Genomic DNA, 7,841 nt, shown 5'->3' with positions numbered 1-7,841 from the left:
TCGACACTATGTGGTTTTTGATCGGGAGGTGATCATTCCCTATTGATCGGCTTGTTGAAGCTTGTTGTTCGACCATATGTATGCTCCCTCAATCCGATCGGTACGACGAAGGTTTTTACTTGTAAAATCTCTTCTTTGGCTGTCTTGGGCGAGTGCAAGCAGGACTTACGTCACCCAGATTTCTAGGAAATTGTGTAAATCTCTGCACATTATGGCTAAGCACGCTCTCACGTCTTCATTAAATGCCGACCCATGGCGATGCGCCACGTGTCACGCCCACTGTCGCCACACGCCTGACGTGATAGGGTATTGATGTAATGTTTGGCGGTTTGAATTCAACGGTCCAATCTTTACTTGGGTTTCTGCGACTTAGATCGGACGGCTCCGATCGGCCAGCCCCCAGGCATATAAGCTCATGAGTGTCGCCGCCTTTGCGCATTTCACCTTCGTGCTCTTTGGTGCTACCTGCTTCGTGCTCCGACAACATTCCCCTACTACTCCTCTAGTGACCTCTCCCTGGCAGTCTTTCTCTATCGATCTTTTGCTTGTAAGCTTCCTCCCTATCGCACTGACCTCCGAGTTTTTTCATGTTCCAGTATCTGTTCTTCCCTTTCTTCCAAGTTTTTTGACGTCTTAAGTGTTTCGATGATAATCCCGCCAGTAGGTTTTCTGTCCTTCGAATCTCCCCCTTGTTTTGCAATGGCAAATTCATCGCAGCCTTCTACCGGCATCTCGGGGCTATGGTGCACTTCTACCAAGTCCCGGTTTGACGCCGGCGATGTTGAGAGTCTGAAGGCCGCTTTTGAGCTTCCTCCCAAGTATGAAGTCATCCTTCCCTCTCCTTCCGATCAGTCGAATTCTCCGCCACCCGGCTGTATCACCTTCTTTCGAGACCATTTCACAGCCCGTCTGCGGTTTCTCATCCACCCCTTCTTTTCTTCCGTGTGTAAATACTTTCGAGTCTCCCTCCATCAGCTAGTGTTGAACTCCTTTCGACTGTTGTGCGGGGTGGTTGTCCTTTTTCGCCTGCACAGCATTCCACTCACTCCCTGACTCTTCCATTACTTTTATTATCCCAAGTCGTCCGAGTTGGGAACCTTTCTTTTCCAAGCCTGAGTGGACTTGGTTTTCTTTGATAAAATGCCAACTTCCAACAAATACTGGAAGGAGTACTTCTTTTTCGTGCGCTTTCCCAAGCGGTCGGATTTCCCAACGCACTAGCAGCTCGACGTGGTGGCCTAACCTCCATTGAAGAAGTATAAGAGCCGATTGGACTACCTCAACACAGTTTCGATGTTGGCCGGTCTAAAATATGACATCTACAAGCTGCTGCTAGAGGGTGTCTTGTATATCTTCTGCTTGAGTCCGATCCGCACCCGACTTTCATTCAGCCTAGGTATGCGATCACTTTACTCCTTTCTTTGATTCTAGCTAATTTTTCTTTCTTGCAGCCAAAGTTATGCTGCATGCGCGTTTGGCTGGCAAGGCGAAGCTCGGAGATGTCGCGATCAATGTGGCCGCTATTGAAGAATTGGGGAGCCAAGGCCTCCAGCCGATCGGCTCGCAAGAGGACCCGCAGGACAAGAGCGAGGTGACTCCTGTTCTGGCAAGTGGTGGAGCGGCCGGTGGCTCCCAACCTTCTGAATGACAACCGGTTATTGAAGTTGAGGGGGCTTCGGGCTCAACCTCCTCAGATGAGCCACTGATCAGGTGCAAGAGGCATCGGGCGGAGCCTTCCTCGCGCTCTGCTACTTCAGGGGTGCGCTCCGCCGAACGGGTGGAGACGTCGACCCCCGCTTCTGTCCAAGAGCCAACTGCCCCCTGAGTCATCAAATCAGACGCCCTCCCTGTCCAGTCTGCCTATGGGGGACGATCTGCGCCAGTGGCCTTCCTGCCACCAAGATCAAAGACCAAGAAGTTGGGCATCCAACCGGCTTCTTCATCACGGCCGCCCGGGCGGGCCACTTCTGCGTAGTCAACCCTGAGCGGCCAACACCACATTACGGTGATTTTGCATCTCCCGACCAAGGAGTAGCACGAGTCCAGCGCCGAGTCCTAAACTCCGGAGCACCAGATCATCATACAAGGGCTACTTGCTAAAATATGGGAAGACGCCCAAGCCCGTGCAGCGGTGATGCCTCCGGGGGCACTCGCAGACAACCACAACCAGATGTCCACTGGGGTAAGTTTTACCTTCATTTGCATAGTTCACTTTCAATCGGTGTTTATATTTGCTTTGCTTGTAGTACTAGGTGGAGAGCTTGGTCATGTGCCAAAGGCTCACTTTTTTGGAGAAGGAAGTGAAGCAATTGAAGGCGTCGAGCGGCCAATCCTCTACCGCTCAAGAACAAACAAACGTCGAGGTGGCCAAACTTTGAGTCGCTCTAAAGAAGAGCAACAAACTGCTCCAGGTCGAACGTGCCAAGAGCGCCAGGCATACCATGATGCTAGAGCAGCTCAATAAACAGGTCACCACTTTTGATAATAAAATCGAGTCGGCCAATGCGCGAAAGAACCAGGCCATCACAGACCTTGAGGAGAAGAATAAGGAGGCTCAGGTCCTCACCTATAAACTTAAGGAAGCTGAGGACTTCCTAATTGCCAAGAGGCACAGTCGGTTGGCCGAAGAAATGACCCTTCGCGGCCAACTCGCCTCCAAGGATACTATGCTGGCCACCGCCAAGGATGAGCTGGAGGCCTCCCGAGCGACCCTGATAACCTACCAAGATGCCGAGCAGAGCCGTTTTGAGACAATGAAGAAAAATTACCTCCGCTCGGATGTTTGCAATGAGAAGGTCGCTGATCGAGCTCTGCGCCTCTTCGATCTGGCCATAGATGGGACGATCAACCAGCTCATGGAGGGTGGTTATCTGTCGATGGCTCTTGTTATAGTGTATACTAAAAGTCTAGCTTTTTGTATAAACAATCATTTTGAAATAAAAATCTCATTGGTCAAATGTCTACATTTATGCTAAGTGTAGTTGTCCATGTAATTTATATTGTAGATAACATGGTGTAAGGAGACACATAGAAGATCATGTTATCAGTTCCTTATAAATTATAAATAGTTGCTCACAACCAAGATGGAATGGGACAAACCATTGGAATGGTTGTAGTGTAATTTGGTATGAGTTTATCTTGACTATAAAATTACACTAGTACACTCTGAGTGAATTGAGCATGACCATTTGAGGTTGTTCTTTTTATACTGACTGTTAAAAAGAACAAGACCTCTGTTATTATGGAAATATGTACTCTTAATCATGATATAATAACAAGCACGTATACTTAATATTTATTTCTTTAATTTATCAAAGGGTGTGATTTAGTTCGTTAAATCAATAGGCCCGATAAGTTGAGAAATGATATTATTTATATGGTGTGTTGTTGATTATAGAATGAAATTGTGTCCTAGTAATCTAGGTTGATAATGTCCCCTTGAGGAGCTCATAAGGATTGTCATGTAAACCCTGCAGGTGGACTTAGTCTGACATGATAATAAGATTGAGTGGTACTACTTTTGGAGCTAGATATTAATTAAGTGAGTTGTCAGTAACTCATTTAATTAGTGGGCATTCGATATCTTAAACACAGGGAGACTAACACACTCATGATAAGAAGGAACCCATATTTTAATATGAGATTGGTGCGGTAGTGCAATAATAACTCTTTAGTAGAATAAGATATTATTGATGAACTTGAGTTGGGTATTCGGGACGAACATAGGAAGCTCAAGCTCATCGGAAGACCAAAACCAATTCCTCCTCTCAGTCCCTATTGTAGTCTCTTATTTATAAAGCCTTATATCCACTTAGAGTCAAGTCTCTTACCCATCTTATGGTGGCCGGCCAAGCCAAGCTTGGAGCCCAAGCTAGGGCTGGTCATGCCAAGAATTGGAGCCATGTTATATGGTCGGCCAAGCTTGGAGCCCAAGCTAGGTGGCCGGCCACATCACATTAAAAGGGTATTTTAATTTTTTAAAATCTTTCCTTTTGAGGAAGTCATGGTTTTAAAAGAGAGTTTTAAATTTTAAATCTTTCCTTCTATAGTTTTCTACAAAGGATTAAGAGAAAGGTTTGATATTTTTCCTTATTTGTAGTTAAAAGAAAGATTTTAATTTTTGATAAAACTTTCCTTTTTGATAACCATTCACATGTTTTAAAAAAGAGATTTTAATTTATAAAATTTTCCTTTTATAACTAACAAGGGATTTAAAAAAGAGAAATTTTTTAATTAAAATTTCTTACCGGGAATAAATAAGGAAGTTTTAATTTTATGTTTAAAATTTTTCTTATTTGGAACACAAGGAGGTGGCCGGCCATGACAAGAAGAAAAGGAAGTTTTAATTTTTTGTTTTAAAACTTTCCTTTTTAGTCATTGGCAAGGAATATAAGGAAGTTTGAATTATGTTTAAAACTTTTTTTTTTTTTGCCAAGACCAAGGATTATAAAAGAGAAGAAGGGGGTGCCTCACCTCATAAGACATCTTCTATTCCTCTCTTCCAAACATTGATGGTCGGCCCTTGTCCTTCTCTCTTCTCCTTTTATTTTCCCTCTTGGTGGCCGACGACATCTTGTGTGAAGATCTCATGGTGGTCGGTTGCTTGAAGGAGAAGAAGAAGAGAAGGAAGCTCTAGTGTCTAGCATCCCTTAGAGGTTAGTTGGTGGCCGGATCTTGGAAGCCTTGGAAGAAGCTTGAGTGGATTTCATCTTGGAAGATAGTCGCCCACACGACATCCAAGAGAAGGAGAGGAATAAAATAGAAGATCAAGAGATCTTGGAAGATCGTCGTCCACACGCATCATGACTAGTTCATCTTTTGTATAGATCTTGAAAAACCAAACACAAGAGGTTAACGGTTTTAAGTTATCGTTTTTGTTATCGATTTTATTGTTTCGATTTCATGTTTTGATATTGTGTTTCTATTGAGGTCTCTATAGTTAAACCTAGTTTACTGTAAGAAGTTAAATATCTGATTTCTTTGTGAGGCTTTGTCTAGGAAGTGGTGGATGATCCCATACCCAAGAAGGCCTAGTGTCTCGCCATGTTTAACTTGGAAGCCGATCTTTGAAATAGATATTTGAAAACTTCTGTAATATAATTTAACTTAGGAAGATCAGATCAGTTAAACTTGGAGTAAAAATGTTAAGTATCGTTTCCAATCAAAGTTTAACTTCTGAAGGACAATTTGGATTAATAATGTTAAGCATCGTTTGTAATCCAAATTTAACTTCAGTAGAGCACATGAGTAGCTAGGATAGTTCTATGCTTGTATAAATTTTTGTACGGGGAACTAGGATTGTATTCCGAGTAGCAACCAGTAGCTCTGACTATCAACGTCATCAGCCAGGACAAATTTATTGTCGCACTGCCTGATGATGTCTTGGACTATTTTGAGTGAGGCTGAGAGTCCCCTACAAAATTTATAAAATTTTCAAGTCTTAATGAATGCTAGCCCATTCAGACGAGTTTTATCCCCTTGCATGTCTTTTCAACTTTCCTTTGAGTATCACATGATCTCGTGGCCTTGTGAATCCGAACGTCTGTAATTAGTCCACCAGCCGACCGATCTCTTTTGAATTCAGTGACATATTGATTCTATGAACTTCTGATTGGTCCTGGGGACGTCTTGAAGAATAGTGTCAAACGATCACTATATTTTGAAGACTTAGGCTTTTGAGTAACCGATGCTTGTCTTCTCACTGTGTCAAGGGTTTAAGGTTGCCGCTCGACCGTTGATGCCGACTCGAGTTTAAGATCGCTGCTCGACCACTGATGGAGACACGCGTTTAAGGTCGCCGCTCGATCGTTGATGACAACTCACATTTAAGGTCGTCTCTCAACTATTGATGGAGACACGCGTTTAAGGTCGCCGCTCAACCGTCAATGGAGACAAGTATTTAAGGTCGCCGCTCGACCATCAATGGAGGAAGCGTTTAAGGTCATCGCTTGACAGTTGGTGGAGACAAGAGTTTAAGGTCGTCGCTCGACCGTTGATGGAGACAAGAGTTTAAGGTCGTCGCTCGACCGTTGGTGGAGACACGCGTTTAAGGTCGTTGTTCAATCGTTGGCGGAGACAAGAGTTTAAGGTCGCTGCTCGACCATTGGTGGAGACAAAAGTTTAAGGTTGCCGCTCGACCATTGGTGGAGACGCGCATTTAAGGTCGTCTCTCGACCGTTGACATTTATCCAGGTTTAAGGTCGCCGCTTGACCGTTGACATGAACTCGGGTTTAAGGTTGCCACCCCGACCGTTGATATGAACTCGGGTTTAAGGTTGCCGCTCGACTGTTGAGGGAGATACACTGCCAAGAGGCCTTCACTTTTTATTCAAATTTTGCCTTGCCTTGTATAGTATTCACTTGCGCACCTCTTATCCAGCCCTATAGGGTTGAAGATGATTCGCGCTCCATGACATCTCGAGCTGCCTCCCCTCTTCATCCTCCAGATTGTAGGCGCTCGAACAGAGTTTCTGCACGACCTTGAAAGGTCCTGCCCATGGGGCCTCGAGCTTGGTGACATCACTAACCGACTTCACTTTCTTCCAGATGAGTTCGTTGACCTGGAAGGACCTCGGGATCACTCGCTGGTTGTAGTTCTGTTTCATTCGTTGCTGATACGCTGTTAGCCGAACTGCTGCTTTCGCCCGCGTTTCGTCCACCAAGTTGAGCTTCATAAGTCTCCGTTTGACATTTCCTTCGTCGTAGTATTGCACTTGATCAGATTCTACTCCGACCTCCACGGGGATAACTGCATCGCCGCCGTACACCAAATGAAAGAGGGTTACGTCGGTCGCCTCCTTTGGGGTCGTGTGAAGATCCCACGACACACTGGGGAGCTTGTCGACCTAGTTGCCTCCAACATGGTCGATCCGAGCATGCAAAACCCGGAGGATCTCTCGATTGGTGACTTTGGCTTACTCGTTGCCCTGAGGGTAGGACACAAAGGTGAAGGTTTGTTGGATGTCATAGCCCTCACACTATTCCCTGAGCCTCTGACCGGCGAACTGTCTTCTATTGTCAGACACGAGTCGGTGTGGGATGTCGAACCGAAAAATAATGTTTTGCCAAACAAATATGATGACCATCCGCTCGGAGATTCTTGCAAGCGGCTCGGCTTCCACCCACTTCGAGAAGTAGTCCACCGTAATGAGCAGAAACTTCCATTAACCGGTCGTTATGGGGAAAGGTCCAACGATATATATGCGCCATTGGTCGAACGAGCATGATACCATGGACGCTTTCATTTCCTCGGTCGGCCGATGTGGTATGTTGTGATACTTCTGGTAGGACAAGCAGGTGGCCACCGTCTGAGCGGCATCCTCTTGGAGAGCCGGCCAAAAATATCCGGCCAGGAGTATCTTTCGGACTAATGCACGGCCGTCCGGATGACCTCCGCAAGAGCTTTGGTGCAGCTTTCGCAGAATGTACTCGACGTCTTCCGATCCAACTCACTTAAGGAGGGGCCTAGAGAATGCTCTTTTGTAAAGCTGGTCTTCGATCAAGGTGAACCGTCCGACCCTCTTCTTCAATAAGCGGGCTTCCTCTGGATCAGCAGGTGTAGCTCCCTACCGCAAGAACTCTGTTAAGACCGTCCTCCAGTCGTTCAAGAAGGTTATTCCCTCCATCTGGTCTATGTGCGCCACTAGTGAGACTTGTTCGATCGGCTAACCTATAACGATCGACGTCAACAAACTGGCTAGTTTCGCTAATTCATCCGCTGCCTGGTTCTCCGATCGGGGGATCTTCTGTATAATGACCTCCTAGAAGTTTGCCTTCAGCTTCTCGAAAGCCTCTACATAGAGCCTTAGCCGAGCGTTGCTTATTTTGAATGTCTCAGATAG

Source organism: Zingiber officinale, chromosome 1B (assembly GCF_018446385.1).
Source record: "Zingiber officinale cultivar Zhangliang chromosome 1B, Zo_v1.1, whole genome shotgun sequence".
Lineage (NCBI taxonomy): Eukaryota > Viridiplantae > Streptophyta > Magnoliopsida > Zingiberales > Zingiberaceae > Zingiber > Zingiber officinale.
The sequence above is the reverse complement of the archived record's forward strand: the minus strand, read 5'-3'. Positions refer to the sequence as shown.